Below are 22,388 nucleotides of genomic sequence, written 5' to 3'. Positions count from 1 at the left end.
TGCTGCCTGTAGAGTAGCAAGTGTCCTGTGCACTTCATGTTCAGATACTTCGTGCATACTCCACAGCCATAACAGTCTCCCCAAACGTCATCCATCATGTCCCCTTTCTACTGAGAAACTTTTAGTGGCTCTCATTACTAGCTGAATCTACTCCAGACTATTCAGCCTGATGGTCAAGTCCCTCCACAGACTGTGCACACTGTATTTATTCACCAGCATCAATCCAATTCTTCCAGTCTAGTCATCTCTTCCTCTTAAACATAAATCTTCAAAGGCTTAGCCCACATCCTCTCTTACAGTGTCTCACCATATTTACCCTAGGAAAAGGTGATTCCTTCCTCTTCCGGTGGTTTTGGCAGGTACCTTTTCTATGGTGTTCAGTGCACAGTGCCTTGTATTTAAGTGCAGACTGTATCCTTACGGTGAACTCTGAGATGGGAGCAGAGCTACAGCCCAGAACAAAAGTGAGTTTAACCCCACCAACAGATGGCTTCTTTGTTTCTTTGTGGTCATTTCACAGTCAACCATTCCTGTCGTTTTTAAATTCTGAGTTTACTGTATTTGAACTTTGTTGTTAAAGCTCTTACAGTCAGCAGGTGCAGCAGTAGTGAGTATTGACAGTGTCTGAATAAAGCATTTCATTGTAGAAATGAGAGAGTAAAAAAACTAAGTAGTAAGGAAATGATGGCTTGGGACAGGATGAATTATGCCAAAGGACAGAGATTAAAAAGTACCATCTTTAGTAATAATCTGCAAAAGATAAAAATAACTAATGAATGAAATGGGAAAACTTGGACATTTGCAGCTAAAGACACTAATTTGGGAGAAGGGTGAAGTAGCTGAAGTGCTGCTGCTGAAGCCTTTATCAAGGCCTACAAGTAGTGCTGCAGGGTCCCAGTCCATTGATCAAAGGGCCTGACGCGTCTCCAGTGACACCTGAGGACATCATTAAGAGACGGTTATCTTTTGGGAAGAGATGCCCAGTGGAATGTTTATATATTGGGTCTTCAAGCTTCAAAACCTCCTCCTGTCCATTTTGGACATGGATATATAGAAGAGTCTTGAAAAATTTTTTTTCCGTTGCTCAATGCACTATTTAGCTCAAATTACTAGACAGTTATTCCTTATTGTGGTAGATTGCTTTTTAATTAAGAGATATAGTTTATATAAAGTTCACTTTTTAGTGTATGGTTCTTGAGTTTTGACAAACGTAAGTCGTGTAGCCACCACCGCAATCACAGTGTGACCCCATCAAGTTTCCTTGTGCCTCTTGTTAGTCCCCTTTCTCCAACCCTGGCAATTACTGATCTTTTCCTGTCATTATAGTTCTGTCTTTTCTAGAATGTCATGTACATGGAACCATATAGCATACAGCCTTTGTGATTGGGTTCTCTCATGGATGGATCATAATGGTTTGAGGTTCGTTCATATTACTGCATGTAACAGAATCTTCATCTTTAGTGCTGAGGAGCATTCCATTGTGTGCATATACCACAGTTTGTTCATCATGTGATGGGCATTTGAGTTAGCTGTTTTTGGCTATTATGAATAAACCTGTTATGCATATTTATATGCGGATTTTGTGTGATCACGATTACCTTTCTCTTGGTTAAATACGTAGAAATGGGATTTCTGAGTTGAATGGCAAGTATTTATTTAATTTTGAAGATAATTGGCAAGCTATTTGCTAAAATAACTGTACTATTTTGTATTCCCCTCAGCAGTGTATGAGATTTCTAATTGCTCCAATTCCTTGGCAACACTTGGTATGTTAATCTTTAATCCCAGCCATTCTGGTGGCTGTGCAGTGGCATTTCATTGTGGTTTGAATTTGTATTTCTTTACAATTCAAATACAATTTCTGTTCAGTACCTAATGATACTGAACATCTTTTCTTGTGCCTGTTTGTCATTTGTGTCTCATCTTTGGTGACAGACTATTTGGGATCTAACTTGTTTGGAAGTAAAGGAGCTTCTGTATTTGCATTGCCTTCCTTCTAGATTTAGAACATCTTGAGGACAGGGACAAGTGCCTTCTACAACTTTGTGTACTTAGTAAATGGTAAATTATTTGTGGGTTATGTGCACATTGGTTTCATTATCAAGCAGACGTATTTACCCTGCCATGGAAAAGCTGTCACCTCAAGAGGAACATGGCATTCATTTTACAGGCAGCATAGCATAGTTACACTTTGTGTGTGTGTGTGTACCTCCTGTTCACTAGGCTCTGGGGACACAGTAGTAAACAAGCTAGATAAGGTCTCCTTTCCTGGAGCTCATATGCTCATGGAGGTGACAGGGCAGAAAGTTCAAATCACCCCTGCTACCTCATGATGTGTTTTGAGTTGCTAATGCTTGCTTCTATTTTATTAATTATTGGAAGGAAGTCTTTTAGATGAGGAGGGAAAACTGCTTTCTAGTCTGATATGTTGCTAACGGTCTTATTTCTTTTAATGCTTTAGGGACAGTCACTGGTAAGTCACAGAAATCAGTATGTTTGAGAAGCCTCCTGGTCTTAGCTTGTGAAAGCTGATTAGGGTCATAATTGAAAGGGAGGGGAACAACAGTTATTTAGTGGACCCCCACCATGAGCTTTCTGTTCTACTAGGGCATATATGTGTGTATATACAATCCCCCCCCATTTGATTATCACACAATCCTATTAGATAATATGCTGCCCCATCCCATTTTACCCATGAGGAATCTAAGGCCCAGGGAGACTAAGTGTGGCCTGTTTATATTTACTCAGCTAGAAAGTGGCAGAGATAGAATGACTTACTCTACTTGTATTTACGATCTCTGGAAAGGTATATACAAGTGAGGACAGAAGAAGAAAACTGGTGATGGATTTAAGGAATGTTACAGTGCAGGGGTTAGGGGTACCAATCACCTGCACAGTCAAAAATCATGTATAACTTTTGACTCCCTCAAAAATTTTCCTACTAATAGCCTACTGTTGACTGGAATCCTTACCAATAACATAAACAATTGGTTAACACATATTTGATATGTTACATGTATTAATACTGCATTCTTACAATAAAGTAAGCTAGAGAAGAAATGTTAATAAAATTTTAAACATTTACAGTACTGTACATATTTACTTTTAAAAATTCACATATAAGTGGACCTACATAGTTCAAACCTGTGTTGTTCAAGGGTCAACTGTAGTTTATTATTTTAATTGACAAAGAACTTGAGCCACTAGCTTCACTGGGTAAAGGAACATACTTCAACAGATTCCTTAGGGTGAAAAATGGAGAAGAAAATGGGGAATTTGCATTTGTGACAGATATGGAATTAGTTATTCACAGTCTATAAATGTTAAGGAAGTGTGCATATTTTTAACCCAATCCATACGGTCAGAGAATAAATAAGAACTCTATTATAAAAATTTTTCCCATATAAAACATGTTAGAAAAAAACTAACATTTCTGAGCCACGTGATGGTAGTAGCCATTTTTCTAAAGGAAAAAAAAGTTCGGATATCTGTGATGTGAAAACGGTTTATGGAGAACTTTCTATTTATATAATGATAATTATCATTTACTGTGTGCCTATTAGGTTTCAGGAACTGTGCCAAGTACATTACTTATATATCCTTTAATCCTTACAACAGCCCAGCCTGTCAGGTTGGTAGTGCCATATCCATCTTACAGAGGAAGAGGTGGTTCAGAGAAATGAAGGACCTTGCCCAAGGTCAAAGAGCTCGGAAGTGATGAAGCTGAGATTCTAACCTTGTGAGACTTCAAAGATTTTGCCTTTAATAAGTGTGCTCCACTGCTTCTTGTGTCACTTTATGACAAAACAAAAGCCAATAAAAATCAGTGAAGAAACAATTCAGTCATTGTTATCCATAAAATAGTTTCAATTACCCATGCCTTAGTCCTGGCAGTTCTCAATTTATAAATGAGTCTGGATCCAAAAGTTTATGGCTTTTATGTTAAAATTTGGAGACAGTGTTATAAGTGGTGGTTGGTTTTCTGCACCTGCCTATTTTATCATAGTCAATGGTAACCCGTAATTAATTTGAAGTAAGTAGTAGTACTATATCGTGGGCAAAGGCATTTGTGGCTTGATCTTAAAAATCCAAACACCACTTACGATGTTTCATTAGGAAAATGAGAATGTAGAACCCCCTTTTCCATCTCCACCGTGTCTAAGTCATGTTAGAGGCTGCATGGCTGTGGGGCTAAGATGTCAGCAGCACACTTTAGTCCTCCAAAAAGAAAGGTATTAAATATTTAAGGAAATGATTCCTGTCCTCTGTGGCTTTAGGGAAATTTCTGGCTATGCTGTGATTATTTATCATGTTAGACGATTCTCTACATTTAATTCTTTTGAATATTTTTAGCCTTTATTTATTTATTTATTTATTTATTTATTTATTTATTTATTTATTTCCCCCTTTCCCTCTTGCCTCATTCAAGCCGTTGTTTCTCAGTCTAGTTGTGTAGGACACAGCTCCCTGGCCTATGCTGGTATTAATGAGACGCGCTCCTTCCCCGCCAGGAGGTTGGTCGTTGGTGGGTCATTGGTCGGCACCTCACAGTGGCTCATGGCAGCTGCCGCCAGCTGCCGGCCGCTCCTGGCAGCGCATGGTAGCTGGTGGCAGCATTCCCCAGCCCCTTGGCAGCACTCGTCAGCCCACTCCCACCTCTGGCTGCTCACGGCAGCCCATGGCAGTCCACAGCAGTCCAGCTCCAGGGAGAGCTATTGTTCACAGTCTTAGCTGTAGAGGGTGCAGCTCACTGGCCCATGTAGGAATCGAACTGGTGACCTCAGCGTTAGGAGCACAGGCTCCAATCACCTGAGCCACTGGGCCGGCCCACATTTAATTCTTAATCACTGCAACCATTCATTTTGCCCTCCAGTTTAACTTAGTCTACCATTTGGTATGAGACTTAAACTTCTGTTGGGTCACCCCTCTAACCACAAGTCACCCAAGCCTGAGGTTCTGTTCACCTTCAAGGCTTCCCATGATCTAACCCAGGAGCTGGCAAACTTTTTCTGTAATGAGCCACATAGTAAGTATTTCAGGCTCTGCAAGCTATATAGTCTATTTTGGGCATAGTTTTCCTTTTTTTAACCCTTTAAAACTGTAAAAAGCGTTCTTAGCTCTTGGCCATATGAAAACAGGTCACAGGACTGGGTGTTTGCTGACCCTTTATATAGAACCCCATTTTATCTTTCTAGTCATGTTTCCCATCAATTCTTCAAAATATAATCCCCATTTAAATCAAGATGGTCTTTCTCATTGCTTCTGTAGGTACCAACTTTCAACCCTGTTTGTGCTTTCATCATTTCTGCCTTTCCACATTTTCATAATAGGATCTAGCCCAAGTCTTCCATGAAACTAATTCGCATTTATTTTTCTTTTTATTAAAACCTATAGAACTTAGGTTGTCCCATATAAGTCAGTTTTCTTAATTGAGAACACGTTCCATGTTTTTCCATAGTAGTTTGCTGTGAACTAGAGGAATAAAATGGTTCATGTTTTCCCTCAAACTATTTTATGGAGAACGCCTTGTTACTTTTACTTTCATAGCGTTCTTTTTCTTTGGCATCTTATTCCCCTGCCTCAAATCTGAATTTTAGAATTGGAAGCTTGCATTTGACATCATCCTATCTTGTCCTCTTTAACTTAACAGAACAAGAACTGTAAATGGCTTGTCCAAAGTCCCATAACAATTTATTCAGGTTGTGATGGAAGGCAGGTTGTTTCACTTTTGTTTGAGTTTCTTCCTCTGTAAAATGGGGATGATGAGGATTAAAGAAAAGTGTATGTGTAAAGTGCTTAAATCAATGCCTGGCGTGTAGTAAGTGCTTAGTAACCTAGCTGTTGTTATTAGCATGTTTGGAAACCAGTGAAAAACTGCATGAGCAAGTTAAGGCTGAAAAGTGGTGTTGCTGGGTTTTGAATAGTGCCGTGTGAGTGGATACAGTTTAGCATTTCATTGAACTTGTATGTATACTGTTCATTAATTCAGTAAAAATTGGAAGCTGTCAGACTGGGACAGTTAAGAGAGGAATGAAACATCTCTGCTTCTAAGTGCCCTTGTGTACTGGGGGAAGTAGGCATGCAGGTAGTGTCGACTGATAGCTCAGAGGAGGGAGAGAGTGTCTGCCTTGGGTGCATAGTGAAGGGGAAAAGCTTAAGAACCTGGTGAGCATTGAGATGGACCTTGCAAAAGGATAGTCAGTTTTTAGTGAGGCCATGGGGAAAAAAAGAGGAAGTCCCGGGCAGGGAAAAGTTTGTGCTGAAGCGCAGAGATGCTATAAACATGGTGTGTGGAGAAAAACTTGACTCATAGTGTTGTAGAAGAATTGCAGGAGGTTCTTACTGAAAGCAGGGAGAGAGATTTGGAGGCTCTTGTAGTTAACGAAGAAATGAAGTAAGCTTGAAATGAATACTAATAAGAATTTTTCAATAGAAAATTTCAACAAAAAATAGAATAATGAGCCTTGTGTATCTGTCACTCACCTTCAGCAGTTACCACAAAATGGCTCATTTTGTTTCACCTACACTCACCTCTTCCCCACTATCACTTGTCATTTTGGAGGGGATTAATCTGTTCTGAGGCCTCAGGAAAGATTAATGACTAATGGCTAAACCATGGCAGTCTTGGGTTCACTGGAAGGAAGCACTGTTGATGCATTAGCCAGAGAGGATGAATGCTTTGGAAGGTGGGTAGTGCCTGGTGCTGGCAAAGCTCAAGGAGACGAGTGGAACCGCGCTGTCCAATACGGTGGCGACTGTTCATCCACATTTGCCTATTGAAATTTAAAATTAATTTAAAATTTTACTTCCTTAGTCTCCCTAGCCATATTTTAAATGTTCAGCCACCTCATGTGCCTACTGGCTAACATATTGGGCAGCATAGATCTAGAACTTTTTTTTTTGTCATTACAGAAAGTTCTGTTGGACAGCACTGGACTTGAGCCCCAAGATCGGTTTTTATCTGAGTCCTGTGGAGCTTTTGGTGTGTCTAGGTCATATCTAATTGTGCGTGTCTTTATGATCAAGCACCTTATCTCTTCCTTTAAATAAAGCTTCATGTGAAGAGATTTATTTTTATAATTCTAGTGTGTGCTGGAATATGAGGAAAATAATTGTATTAGCTAACAATTATTATTACTTAATGTGCCAGACATTGTTCTTAACCAAACTATCCGTATGGAATATTATTTAATTTTTACAACCTTATGAGAAGATACCGTTTTTCTGTTGTTGAGAAGGTACTATTTTTAATCACCATTTTATAAATGTTGAAATTGAGACACAAAGAGCCGAAGTCATAGGTTAATGTCACAGAGCTGGGAAATAATAGGGGCCAGAATTTGAATGCAAGCAGTTTGCAGACAAGTGAAATTAGTTCTTGTGGGAATGGTAGTTGTTTTGAAACATTGATTTTAGGTGATTATGTGACAAGGTTAATCTGGTAGTTGTTCTGTGTAAATTGAGAGTTGCCAGACCACCTCAGTTTGCTAAAAAAAACTGTGGGTTGTCATGGCCTGCTCCCCGCTGCCATCTTATTTGACTCATCTTTTCAGTGAGGAAATAATTATTCAATAAGTATTAATTATAGAATTTCCCTTTTTTAATAAAAAAACCTGAAATTGGAAGAACAAAATAACTGACTTGAGTTAACTAGAAGAGCTCCAATTAGATTTCTAATTTTTAGTTGTCTTTTCTCCTGACAGTTGTAGTTTTTCTGTACTATAAAGAGAAATTGAATTAGTCAATAGTTGTCATAATTCACAAAAACTATACTATATTCTTAATTTATTCTGCAATTTAAGAGTACTTATTGTGTGCCAAGCTCTCTTCTTAAGCAAGACCTGGGCACACAGTGGGGAATTAGATGTGTTTGCCCTCATGCAGTTTATATTCTGGGGGTGGAGGGTGGATGGAGACAGAAAGTAAACAGATGAACACACAATAAAATTTTAGATAGTAAGCAGTATGATGTAGTAATATTACTTAAGTATTAAAGTGGTGATATAAGAGTGATTGGGGAGCTACTTTTGATGGGGTGGTCAGAGCAGGCCTCTCTGAGGAGGTGACATTTAACTGCAGAGACAAATAACAAGAAGCAGTCGGCCATGTGAATATCTGGGGGAAGAGCATTAGTACAACTTTACTGGAAGGGGTTTGGAGGTATGTAGTATTCTTACTATGCTAAAAAAACTATTAGTTACATCTATACAACTAGTCTGGTTCTACAAATCTGGATCAATGAAATTTGGTTGTATAAATCTCTTACCCAGGCCTTTTGAAATAGTTGTAGAAAGTAACAAATGACATATAGAGGTATATTGTTGAAAGATGGTGATGAGTGAGCAGAATGGTGAAAAATGAAGAAGGAAAAAGTTCTATAATTACATTATGTGATGACAGTACCAGCAGAAATTGCATGGTTTCCTCCCCCCAAGATTTTTGAAAGGAGAATTCTTAGATTATTTAATGTATTTCAGTTATTAAGAGTGGTATAGGATTGTTTGTATATGTATTTGTTTTGAAAATATTTTTAATTTTTCAATTACAGTTGACATATAATATTATATTAGTTTTAGGTGTACAACACAGTAATAAGACATTTATATAATTTGCTAAGTGATCACCGTGCTAAATCTAGTACACATTTGACACCATACATACCATACATACATACCAAATTGACTATATTCCCTATGGTCTACTTTACATTCCCCATGACTATTTTGTAACTACCAATTTGTACTTCTTAATTCCTTCCCCTTCCTCCCATCTCCCTAACCCCATTCCCATCTGGCAACCATCAAAATGTTCTTTGTATCTATGAGTTTGTTTCTGTTTTGTTTGTTTATATTGTTTTTAAGATTCCACATATAAGTGGAATTTCCACTTATATTCCATATAAGTGACATCATATGGTATTTGTCTTTTTGTGACTTATTTCACTTAGCACAATACCCTCTTGGTCCATCCATGTTGTTGCAGGTGGCAAGATTTCATTCTTTTTTTATGGCTAATATTCCCTTGTATATATGTACCACTTCTTCTTTATCCATTCATCTATTAATGGACATTTAGGTTTCTTCTATATCTTGGCTATTGTAAAGCTGCAATGAACATATGGATGCACATGTCTTTTTGAATTGGTGTTTTGGGTGGCTTTCTTTAAATAAATACTCAGAGGTGGAATTACTGGATCCTTCTTTGTCTCTTGTTATAACCTTTGTTTTAAAGTTTCTTTTGTCTGGTATAAGTATTGCTACCCCAGCTTTTTGTTTGTTTGTTTCCGTTTTCATGAAATATCTTTTTTCATCTCTTTCAGTCTATGTGTGTCTTTCCATCTGAAGTGAGTCTCTTGTAGGCAGCATATATAAGGGCCTGGTTTTTCTTACCTATTCAGCCATGCTATCTTTTGATTGGAGCATTTAATCTATTTACATTTAAAGTTATTGTTGACAGATACATAGGTATTGCCATTTCATTCATATTTTTAATTTTTTTTTTATTCCTAAAGAAGTCCGTTTAACATTTCTTATAGTTCTGGCTTGGTTATGATGAACTCCTTTAGCTTATTCTTTTTTTTTTTCTTTAAGATTTTATTGTGGTAGGGGAACAGGACTTTATTGGGGAACAGTGTGTGCTTCCAGGACTTTTTTCCAAGTCAAGTTGTCCTTTCAATCTTAGTTGTGGAGGGTGCTGTTCACCTTCAAGTTGTTGTCTTTTCAGTCTTAGTTGTGGAGGGCGCAGCTCAGCTCCAGGTTCAGTTGCCGTTGCTAGTTGCAGGGGGCACAGCCCACCATCCCTTGCGGGACTCGAGGAATCGAACTGCCAACCTTGTGGTTGAGAGCCTGCGCTCCAACCAACTGAGCCATCCGGGAGGCAGCTCAGCTCAAGGTGCCATGTCCATGTTCAATCTTAGTTACAGGGGTCGGAGCCCACCATCCCTTGTGGGACTTGAGGAATTGAACCTGCAACCTTGTGGTTGAGAGCCCACTGGCCCATGTGGGAATTGAACCGGCAGCCTTCGGAGTTAGGAGCATGGAGCTCCAACCGCCTGAGCCACGGGGCTGGCCCCCATTTAGCTTATTCTTGTCTGTGAAGCTTTTTATCAGTCCTTTGATTCTAAATTATAGTTTTGCTGTGTAATCTTGGTTGTAGTTTCTTGCTTTTTATTATTTTGAATGTTTCGTGCCAATCCCTACCAGCCTACCGAGTTTCTGGTGAGAAATCAGTTGACAGTCTTATGGGAACTCCCTTGTAGGTAACTACTTTTCTCTTGCTGTTTTTAAGATTCTCTCTCTGGCATTTTAATTATGATATGTCTTGGTGTAGGCCTATTTGGGTTCATCTTGTTAGGGCCTCTGCACTTCTGGGCTTGTATGTCTATTTCCTTCCCCAGGTTAGGGAAGTTTTTGGTCATAGGTTTTTAATTCCTTGTTCTTTCTCTTCCTCTGGTACTCCTATGATGAGAATGTGGTACGCTTGATGTTGTCCCAGAGGCCCTGTAAACTATCCGCAGTTTTTGGATTGTTTTTGCTGTTCTAAGTTGGTGTTTTCTGCTATGTTGTTTTCCAAATTGTTGATTCAATCCTTTGCATCTAATTTGTTGATTCCTTCTGTTATATTCTTCATTTCAGTTATTGTATTCTTCAATTCTGACTTTATTTTTTATAAAGTTTTCTATCTCCAGTTTTATATTTCTCATCTCTCTGTTGACGTTTTCATTGAGCATCCTTATAACCAGTGTTTTGAACTCTGCACCTGGCAGTTTGCTTGTCTCCATTTTGTTTAGTTCTTTTTCCGGAGTTTTGGTCTGTTCTTTTATTTGGGAATCCTCAGTTTGGCTGCTTCCCTGTGTTTGTTTTTTTTGTATTGGATAGAGCTGCTATGTCTCCCAGTCTTGGTAGAGTGGCCTTATGTAGTAGGTATCGTGTGGGGCCCAGTAGTGCAGTCTCTTGGTCACCTGAGCCGGGTTCTCCAGGTGTGTCTCTTGTGTGGGTTGTGTGTGCTCCCTTGTTGTAGTTGAGCCTTGATTGCTCTTGGCATATCAAAGAGAGAGATTGACTCTCAGGCTGATTGGTTGTGAAGACTGGCCATGGCTACAATGGAGGCACTGTTGTGCATGGGCTGACCCTATGGGGAGCAGGATTCACTTCAGCAGGGCTCTGGTTCCTGCAGAGCGTGCCCTTTGGGTGTGTCTTTTGTGGAGGTGGTTGGGTAGTGCTCTTGTGTGGTCTGAAGCTGGCCACCAGGTGTGTTGGTTCTGGGGTCTCTTGAGAGGGGCTCTGGTGCTGGCCAAAGTCAGCTGCTACCTGTACCTTGCCTGGGGCCACTTAGTATGAGCTTCAGAGTGTTCTGCAGATGGTTGCCACTTGTGCTTGACTTGGAAGTGCCCAGGGGAGGCTAAGCTGCAAACGGAGGCTGGCTGAGGCTAGTGCTGGGTTTAAGGCTGCTTAACAAGAGATATGGGGCCAGCCGAGGCCAGACACTGTTCGTTTGGGGATTGTGAAGCTTGAGAGAGTTTAGGAAAGTCCATAGTTTGAGCCACGAGAGGCTGTTTGAATAGACAAGCCACTGGAAGTATCTTGGGTGGGCCCACAAGTTGAGTGTGGTGGGGTCCCAGGGAGTCACCAGGGCAGGGCAGAGGTCTTAGCTATGCTTCCGTAGACTCAGATATGGCACCCACTTTTGTGTGTAGCTGGGTAGGAGGAAAGCTCAACAACTGAACAATGGTTTCTGCCAGCACATCTGTCTGGGACAAAGCTGCCGCTCCAGCCCTTGCCATGAAGCTAGACAGTTCATTTCCTCCCAGTCTGTCCTTGGCGCCTTTCGAGCTGCCACCCCAGTGCTGGAGTTCAGAGTGAGTGAGTCCATCCGCGTGTAAGTCTGTCTACGGGCCCTTTCAGAGGAGCACTTGGGACTCCAGCAGCCCTCCGCTCACTCAGCCACAATCTCTGGTGGTTTTCACAGCCAGAAGTTAAGGGGACTTCTCTTGCTGGCACTGGAACCCTGGGCTGGGGAGCCTGGTGTGAGGCTGGGACTTTTTGCTCCTCAGAGGGAACCTCCCCAGCCAAGGTACCCCTCTCAATTTTCAAACGAGAGTGTGGGACCAGCCCATTTGGCATCTCTGCCCCTCCTACCATTCTCCACGTGGCTGCTTCTACTGTGTACTTAGGTGTAAGACCGCTGTTCTGCTAGACTTCAGGTGGTTCTCAGTGATGGTTGTCCTGTAGTTTAGTGGAAATTTGATGTGGTTGTGGGAGGAGGGTAGTGTTTACCTACTCTACCATCTTGACTGGAAATCTGTTAGTATATGTTTTTAGTTGTTAATTTCAGTGGTGAATGAGACAGATAAAATGTACATACGAAAATAGACATTTTGAACTTTCTGTCCTAGACATAACCTCTGAAATGTAAGCTGCCTGAAGGGAAGGCTGTGTTCACCTTACTCGTTTTATAAATATATGTTAAATACGAAGTTTTAAAATGGCAATTTTTGAGGGCTCGTCTATGCTAGCCTCTTTTATTTTACAACTCCAGTGAGGGGTAATTGACATACAATAAACCCTACATTTAAAAATGTATAATGTATTAAGTTTGGGCTGTGTGTGTGTGTGTATTTTGCATGTTATGGTATTTGATACTCAACAACCTTGTGACTTTTCTTATTTCCATTTTAGAGATAAGCAAACTGGGGACCAGAGTGGTTAAGTAACCTTCCTGGGCCACGTAAGTGGCTGAGTCAGAATTTTAAACAAAGTTGTCTGAAAAGTGGTAGAGTAGCCCTTTGGGTTTTAGTATGCCCTCTGTTTTTAAGCATTGCCTTTTGGGGTCCTGGTGCTTTGGGTTTCCTGGGTTAGGGAATGCCTGAGATCTCTTCAGTAGTATTTATCTACAGTCCCCTAATATTTGTTTCTTCTGCTGTTGGTGTATTGGTGTTGTCCTTCGCAACTGAAAAGCTCTTTTTGGATCAAGTTCCATTCATCTATTTTTTCATATGTTGTTTGTGCTTTTAGTGTCATGTCTTAAGAATCCAGTGCCAAATCCAAGATTTACTCTATTTTTTAAGAGTTTCATAGTTTTAACTCTTATATTTACATTTTTGACTTAATTTTTATGTATGGTATGAGGAGGGGCCCAACTGGGACATTCTTCTTTTGCATATGAATATCCACTTGTCCTGACACTATTTTTTGAAAAGACTCTTCCTCCCCCCTTTCTGTCCCCCCATTGAATTGTTCTGGCACTCTTCTCAAAAACCTGTTGACCATAAATGTAAGAGTTTATTTCTGGATTATTAATACTATTTCATTGATCTGTGTATCTGTCCTTATGCCAGTACCATATTGTAGCTTCCCCAGATTATTTCGAAGCAGTTCCTGACGTGTCATTTCTTTTGTAAATATTTCAATATATATCTCTGTAAGAGAATGGAAGTTTTTTTTTAAAAAAATACCATTATCATATGTAAAAATTAACATTAATTCCTGAGTATTATTTAATGTCCAGTCAGTTCATATTTTTTTGTCTCTTTTTTAAAAAAATCAACTTTATGTAAAAACTATGTATAGTGTCAGATGGGTACTAGACTTATGGGGGTTTACTTCATAAATTATATAAATATCTAACTAATACACTGTGCGCCTGAAACAAACAAAAAACTTTACTGAGATGTAATTTACATACAGTGAAATTCACCAATTTAAAATATACAATGTACTGAGTTTTTAACACCCAGATTTATTTAGTTATAATTTGCATACCACAAAATTCAATTATTTTTTATGTGTACGTTTTAGGTGTTTTTTTGGACCTTCTGCCTTTATTTTGAGGAGTGGCAGGTTTTTTGAGGTATGATTTATAGAATAGTAAACTCACCTTGTGTAGTGTAAAATTTTTTGAGTTTTCACAAATGTGTAGAGTCATGTTAATGAGTCATTAAACATACCATCCTGTAAAATTCCTTCAGTGCTTTTATGTTAAATCCCTTCTTTTCACCCTCAGTCCCTGAGAGTCGTTGATCTGATTTCTGTATCTATAGATTTACCTTTCCAGAATGTCAGATAAATGGAATCCTGTATTATGTAGCTTTTTGTGTCTGGCTTTTTTCACTTAAAACAGTACTTTTGAAATTTCATCCATGTGGGCAGCATGTGTCAGTAATTTTTAACTTTATAATTGACTAGTATTCCATTGTTAAGGATGTACAGTCCCCCTTCCCTCTATATCCATGGGGAATTTGGTTTCAGGATACCGCTCCATCCCCAAATCTGTGGATACTCAAGTCCCTTATGTAAAATGGCATAGTATTTGCATATAACCTATGTATATCCTCCCGTATACTTTAAATCATCTCTAGATTACTTGTAATACCTAATACCCTGTAAGTGCTATGTAAATAGTTGTTATACTGTATTGTTTAGGGAATAATGACAAGGAAAAAAAAGTCTGTACATTTAAGTACAGACACAACCATTGTAGGCCTAACTACATAGTACACGTCAGCAACAACCTAACTTTTAAAAATATTTTTGATCTGCCATTGGTTGAATCTGCAGATGTGGAACCCACTGATACAGAGGCCTGACTGTACTACAGCAGTTTGTTTATTCATTCACCAGATAATGGACATTTGGGCTGTTTTCAGTTTTTGGCTATTATGAATAAACCCGCTTAGAGCATTCACATTTATTGCTCTTGAATAATTACCTAGGAATGGGATTGCTAGGCTGTATGTTTAATTTCATAAGAAGCTGCCAAACTTTTTTCCAAAATGGCCGTTCCGTTTTCCTTTCCCACCAGCAGTGTGTGAGAGTTTCAGTTGCTCTGCATCCTCTCTAGCAGTTGGTAGTGTCAGTCTTTAATTTTATCCAATAAATCATATTTGGTTAAATGACTATGTAAATCTTTGCACATTTATTGGGCTACTTACCTTTTTATTAAGTTATATGAATTTTTTGTATATTCTGGGTATAAGTCCATTATCAGACATATGTTTTACAAGTATTTTGTCTGTGGTTGACTTTCTATTTTCTTAACAGTGTCTTTCAAATAATAGAATATTTCAAAATTTGATGAAGTTTCATTTATCAATTTTTTGCTTTTATGGTTTGTATTTTTTCTGTTGTGTCTGTAATCTATCTCTAACTAAGTCATGGAGATTTTCTCCCTTATTTTCTTTTAAAAGTTTTATTTAAACCTTTCATGGTTAGGTCATTGGTCCATTTCTAGTTAGTCTTGCTAAGGTCTACTATTCATAGTAGCTTTTTCATATATTGTCTTAGGATTTTCTGCATAAATGATCATGTTGTCTTTAAACATAATTTTCCTTCTTCCTGTTCAATCTTTGTGCCTTTTGTTTATTTTTCTTGCCATTATCACACAAGTTAGAACCTCTAGTTTGAATGTCTCATCCTTTTTTCTTTTCTTTTATTTTTTTTTAAAAAAGATTTTATTGGGGAAGGGGAACAGGACTTTATTGGGGAACAGTGTGTACTTCCAGGACTTTTTTCCAAGTCAAGTTGTTGTCCTTTCAGTCTTAGTCGTGGAGGGCACAGCTCAGCTCCAGCTCCAGTTGCCGTTGCTAGTTGCAGGGGACACAGCCCACCATCCCTTGCGGGAGTCGAACCGGCAACCTTGTGGTTGAGAGCCCGCGATCCAACCAACTGAACCATCTGGGAGGCAGCTCAGGTCACGGTGCCTTGTTCAATCTTAGTTGCAGGGGGCACTGCCCACCATCCCTTGCGGGACTCGAGGAATTAAACTGGCAACCTTGTGGATATAAGACTGGGTATAATATAATACTTGGTCTTACATTAATTTTTGCTCCAAAAGACGCATTAGAGCTGATTGTCTGTCTAGGTCTTATTTTCGGGAAAACATGGTAGCATAAGGAATATAGTCAACAATATTGTAATAACTAGGTATGGTGCCAGGTAAGTACTGGATCTATCAGGTTGATAGATGGAAATGGGGTTGGGGGCACGGTGAAAAAGGTGCAGGCATTAAGAAATACAAATTGGTTATACAGCATGGGAAATATAATCAACAGTGTTGTAAAGATCATGTAAGCTGCCAAATGGGCACAGGACTTATCAGGGGGATCACATCATAGGCTGTGTAAATGCCTGACCAATGTGCTATATACACCTGAAGAGCTGAAGTAGAATAATGTTGAATGTCAACTATAACTAAATATATAAGTATATATCATGGGATGTGGAGTACAACATAGGGAAGATAGTCGATGGTATTGTAACAGCTATATAAGATGTCAGAGGGGTAGTAGCTTGGGGGGTGGATTATCACTTTATGAGGGGTTTTAATGTCTGTTATGTTGCTTTGTACACCTGAAATTGATTTAAAAAATTATTAAAACAAAACCACATTGCCGGTCCCCACCCTAATAAAAAGAAAAGTTATTTTTCACATTGTTGTTAATCACTTTGTTGTAGGGAATTACTTTGTGACTATATAAACACCGTATTTCTACCTTTCTTTCCCCGAAAATAACACCTAGCCAGACAATCAGCTATAATGCATCTTTTGGAGCAAAACTTAATATGAGACCCCGTCTTACAGTATAATAAGACCGGTCCTTATGTTAATTTATAGTAAAATAAAACCGGTCCTTATATTAGTTTTTGCTCCAAAAGATGCGATAGAGCCAATTGTCCGGCTACGTCTTATTTTTGGAGAAACACTGTACTTTACTAGATTTAGTATCCATTGGCGATTTTTGCCTTAAATTGTTCTTACTATGGTAGTTAACAAATGGTGACCTAATTCCATTATTCCTTCTACATTTATTAGTGGGAATTCAGTTGTCTGATCAGTAGTATGAAGAGGAGAGATGTAGCGTGAGATGAGCTGTCAAAGTGAAGGAGTTCATCTTACTGTGCAAAGTTCATCTTCCATAGCCCAGAAGCCATGTGAAAGGGGTAGAATGCCTCTTCCTTCTTCCTGATGGGTTGACTCTTTTATCGTTATAAAACGTCGCTCCTTATTAACATTTTGGTTTTAGTCTATTTTGTATATTAGTACAAATGTCATACGAAATTAACTTTGAAGCTTCCATTTTTGTGCTGTTGGCACAATGTATCTTTTCCATCCAATATATTTGTATCTTTGATTCTAAAATATCTCTCTTATAGACAGTTTAGAGTGGATATTTTTTATACAGTTAAGCCTGTATCACCAATTATTCTATCAATCTTCTACCAATTGCCTTTGATCACAACTACTGTTTTTTGTTTTTTTTAATTGGGGAAGGGGAACGGTGTGTACTTCCAGGACTTTTTTCCAAGTCAAGTTGTCCTTTCAATCTTAGTTGTGGAGGGTGCCGTTCAGCTTCAAGTTGTGTCTTTTCAGTCTTAGTTGTGGAGGGCGCAGCTCAGCTCCAGGTCCAGTTGCCATTGCTAGTTGCAGGGGGCGCAGCCTACCATCCCTTGCGGGAGTTGAAACCGGCAACCTTGTGGTTGAGAGGATGCGCTCCAACCAACTGAGCCATCCAGGAGCTCAGCGGCAGCTCAGCTCAGGATGCTGTGTTCAATCTTAGTTGCAGGGGGCGGAGCCCACCATCCCTTGCGGGACTCCAGGAATTGAACTGGCAGCCTTGTGGTTGAGAGCCCACTGGCCCATGTGGGAATTGCCCACTGGCAGCTTTCAGCGTAAGGAGCATGGTGCTCTAACCGCCTGAGCCAGCGGGCCGGCCCCTTACCTGGTTTTTCTAAACGTGAAATATGTGTGACAATTAGATTCGCGAACTTGTTGCAACTATGTTACTAGTCTTTTTGTGATGTCAGAGGGATTATTCATTATGAATTTGTACCAACTGAACAGTTAACCAAGTTTACTATTTGGAAGTGCTGAAAAGTCCACGTGAAAAAGTTGGACGATTTGAACTTTTCAACAATTCATGGCTCTTGCATCACGACAATGCACCAGCTCACACGGCACTGTCTGTGAGGGAGTTTTTAGCCAGTAAACAAATAACTGTATTGGAACAGCCTCCTACTCACCTGATCTGGCCCCCAGTGGCTTCTTTCTTTACCTGAAGATAAAGGAAACATTGAAAGGAAGACATTTTGATGACATTTAGGACATCAAGGTTAATAGGACGATAGCTGTGATGGCCATTCCGGAAAGAGTTCCAAAATTGCGTTGAAGAGTGGACTAGGCATTGGCGTCAGTGCATAGCTTCCCAAAGGGAGGACTTCGAAGGTGTGATATTCAGCAATGAGGTATATAGCACTTTTTCTAGGATGAGTTCGCAAACTTAATTGTCCGACCTCGTGCATAACAAAAAACTTTCAACCGTTTTAAAAAATTATTTTTATTAAATTTATTGGGGTAACATTGGTTAATAACATGTAAGTTTCAGGTATACAACTTTATAATACATCTGTATACTCTTACTGTGTACTCACCCCCCAAAGTCTAGTCTCTTTCCTTCACGTTGCCCTCTTCGTCCTCTCCCTACCATTCTCTTATCTGTATCTATGAGTCCTTTTTTTGCTTGTTTTTTGTTCGTTTACTTTTTTTGGTTTTATGTCTCACGCATGAGTGAACTCTTACAGTTTTTGTCCTTTTTATCTGACTTATTTTACTTAGCATAATTCTCTCAAGATCCATCTGTGTTGTTGCAAATGGCAATGTTTCATCTTTTTTTATGGCTGAGTAGTATAACCATTTTAAGTGTAGTTCAGTGGTATTAAGTACATTCACATTGTCGTGGTACCACCACTTCTGTGAAGTTCCAAAGCATTTACACCCCAAAAGAAAGCCCTGTCTATACCCATTAAGCAGTTTTTCCTATTCCAACCATCCCCCAGCCCCTGGCATCCACCATGCTACTTTCTGTCTATGAGTTTGACTACTTAACATACCTCATATAAGTAGAATTGTACAACAGTTGTCCTTTTGCGTCTGGCTTATTTCACTTAGCACGTCTTCAGGGTTCATCCATGTTGTAGTATGTATGAGAACTTTATTTGTTTTTATGGCTGAATAATGTTTCATTTTACGAATATACCAGATTGTTTATCCGTTCATTTTTCAGTTGACATTTCAATTTTTTTGTGTTTTGTAAATAATGCTACTATGAACATTGGTGTACAAATGTCTGTTCAAATCTCTGCTTTCAATATTTTGGGGTATACCGGGAGTGCCAGAAAAAATATATACAGGTGGACACTGGTCAGTGTTGCTCAAACAGTAGTTCACTGTCATCTGAAGTGTCTGGACGCTGATGGGAACAACTCTGAGCACCTCTTGTCATTGCAGAAGTCAAACGTGACCTGTATTCATCTTTTGTTTTCGATATATTATTACAATTTTAACACAGTTTTCTTAAACTGTTTATATATTTTTTCGCATCCCCTGTATATTCAGAAGTGGAATTGCTGGATCATATAGTAATTCTATGTTTAATTTTTTTTGAGGAACTGTGATACTGTTTTTCACAGTAGCCGCACCATTTTACAATCCCACAAACAAGCAGTGCACAAGTGTTCCAATTTCTCCACATTTTGCCAACATGTTATTTTCTGTTTTTTTGTTTGTTTTATAATAGCTATCTTAGTAGAGGTGAAGTGGTTTTGATTTGCAGCTTCCTAATGACTAGTGATATTGAGCATCTTTTTCATGTGCTTTTTGGGTAACTATGTAACTTTTTTGGAGAAAAGTTTATTGAAGTCTTGCCCATTTGTTTTTCTTCACTTTCCCAAATTCTATTAAAGAAAAAGCAATGATGATAAATTTCTAGAATATAGTCAATTTTCTAAGATTCTACACTCAAAAATGTGACATTTGATTTCCAAACGCATGCCAGAGCGTACATGGTTCGCAGTTGTACTAAGCAGGTGAGAGGCTGAAATCCTGAAATGTTCATCTGCCAACTTTCCCCAGGCTGTGGTCGGCCTTTGGCTCGGCAGTAATTGCCTGAACAGGTACTATGGCTTCATTAATTTTTGTCTGTAGCTCCCTGAGCTCTTCCATATGCAGCAATCACAGAATTTGAGCAGCTTCTTCAAGATCTGCATCTCCCATGTCGGAACCAAGAATATGCTTGTCTAAAGCAATAGACAAGCCCTCTTTTGTGTGATTTGCTTTAGCAACTGCATCCTGTGTCAGGCTCTCCTGGATCCAAATGCGAATTGCCTTAAAGCATTATCAGGTAATCACCATGCTGAATGTGAAGAAAGCCAAAGCCATTACACTAGCCTTAAAATAAGGATTATTAACATCCAAATTGATCAGTGGCTCTGCATATTTAGTTGCATTGTCAGCATTTTTTATATTATAAGGTACCACCACGTCCTTTTATTTTTCAGCCTTATCTCCATATTCAAGCCTAATCACTAAACCAAGAAGCCAGTCAATTGCTTCTTGTCATCTTGAATCTTGAAAGGACGATTAACATATCTGAGATACTTTTATTTCTTTCTTTTTTTTTATTGGTTCAGTCCAAATATTTTTAAATAAAGTTTATTGGGGTGATAATTGTTAGTAAAGTTACGTAGGTTTCAAGTGTACAATTCTGTAATACATCATCTATACATCATGTTGTGTATTCACCACCCGCAGTCAGTTCTCCTTCCATTACCATATATTTGATCCCTTTTAATAATATGGGGGCCGGCCCGGTGGTTCAGGTGATTGGAGCTCCGTGCTCCTAACTCCGAAGGCTGCCGGTTCGATTCCCACATGGGCCAGTGGGCTCTCAACCACAAGGTTGCTAGTTCAATTCCTCAAGTACCGCAAGGGATGGTGGGCTCTGGCCCCTGCAACTAAGATTGAACACGGCACCTTGAGCTGAGCTGCCGCTGAGCTCCCAAATGGCTCAGTTGGTTGGAGTGTGGGCTCTCACCCACAAGGTTGCCAGTTCGATTCCTCGAGTACTGCAAGGGATAGTGGGCTGCGCCCCCTGCAGCTAGCAATGGCATCTGGACCTGGAGCTGAGCTGCGCCCTCCACGACTAAGACTGAAAGGACAACAACTTGACTTGGAAAAAAAAAAAATGGAACCCTCACAGATTTGCATGTCATCCTTGAGCAGGGGCCATGCTAATCTTCTCTGTATTGTTCCAATTTTAGTGTATGTGTTGCTGAAGCGAGCACTGTGAGATGCCTTTTTGATTTTAATTTTTATTGGGGAATATTGGGGAACTGTTTTTCCAGGACCCATCAACTCCAAGTCAAGTCATGGTTTTCAATCTAGCTGTGGAGGGCGCAGCTCACTGGCCCATGGGGGAATCGATCTGGCGACCGAGGTGTTATTAAGAGCACTGCTCTCTAACCAACTGAGCCATCTGGCCTCCCTGAGATACTTTTCAAAGAACTTGGACCAGTCACTGCTGTGGATGTTTCTTAAATTAACCTCTGTCTTCAGTCTTCTAGTGTCTGATTTTTGGGTCTACAAGCCAGACAACAAAGTTTCTAAATTCTGTTTCATCTTTGTAGTTGAAGCCAGCAGGGTCGTGGTAGTCAAGGGCCCTCAGCTTGTGTCGGAACATCGTCCCTGCCTCTCTCTGGTTCCCCGGGCTTCGGGCTTCTGCTGGGAGAAAGGCAAAGAGGTGCCTGCACACAAGCACTGGAGACGCAGCGAGAGGGCCAAGTCTTGTCCGTTTTTGAATTAGGTTGTATTTTTTTGTGGTTTAGTTGTAGGAGTTCTTTATGTATTCTGGGTATTAACCCCTTGTCAGGTATGTGATGTGCAAATATTTTCTCCGATTCTGTGGGTTGTCTTTTCACTCTGATAGCATCATTTGCACATAGTTTTTAATTTTCATTAAGTCCTTTATCTATTAATGTGTTTATTTTCTTAGGTTGCCTATGCTTTTGGTGCCATAGTTGTTAAATTCAGGATCATGAAGATTTTCTTCTATTTTTTTCCCTAAGAGTTTGATAGTGTTAGCTGTTAAATTTAGGTCTTTGACTCATTTTAAGTTAATTTTTATATGTCATGTAAGGTAATGGTTCAGCTTTATTCTTTTGCACGTGGATATTCAGTTTTTGCAGAATCATATGGAAAGATCATCTTTTCCTCGTTGAATGGTCTGGACCCTCTAGTTAAAAATCAATTGCCCATATATGTGGGGGTTTATTTCTGGCCTCTATTCTTTTTCACTGGTTTTTATGTCAGTCCTACACCAGTGCCACACTATTTTGATTACTGTAGCTTTGTAATGTCTTGAAATTGGGAAGTCACAGTTAACTTTTGATTTATGTCTATCTTTAAATTTATACAAATTTTTTCTCCCTCCATTTAGTTTTTCTTCCTGATGCCATTTATTTGTTGAAGAAACTGTCACTGGTTATATTGAATTAACCACATTCTGGATTTACTGATTTGTAACCTCATGGTCTCACTTAATATATTCTTCTACTCCA

The 22,388-nt window shown here is 39.3% G+C and overlaps 1 protein-coding gene and 1 pseudogene across 43 annotated transcripts in view; one reads left to right on the top strand and one right to left on the bottom strand.

Annotated features, from left to right (window-relative positions):
- Positions 1-22,388, top strand: part of ATXN2 (ataxin 2) — a 100,475-nt gene that overhangs the window by 10,571 nt on the left and 67,516 nt on the right. The gene's annotated exons all lie outside the window — the stretch shown is intronic.
- On the bottom strand, positions 19,885-21,511 carry LOC308492515 (RNA transcription, translation and transport factor protein-like; annotated as a pseudogene). Its single transcript has 2 exons — positions 21,326-21,511; positions 19,885-20,421 (listed from the first exon to the last, which is right to left on the bottom strand). The product of its transcript is annotated as an RNA transcription, translation and transport factor protein-like (transcript).

The sequence above is a fragment of the Rhinolophus hipposideros genome, assembly GCF_964194185.1.
Source record: "Rhinolophus hipposideros genome assembly, chromosome: 24".
In the NCBI taxonomy this organism is placed as follows: domain Eukaryota; kingdom Metazoa; phylum Chordata; class Mammalia; order Chiroptera; family Rhinolophidae; genus Rhinolophus; species Rhinolophus hipposideros.
Note: the sequence above shows the minus strand (reverse complement) of the source record. Positions and strands in the feature narration are given on the sequence as shown.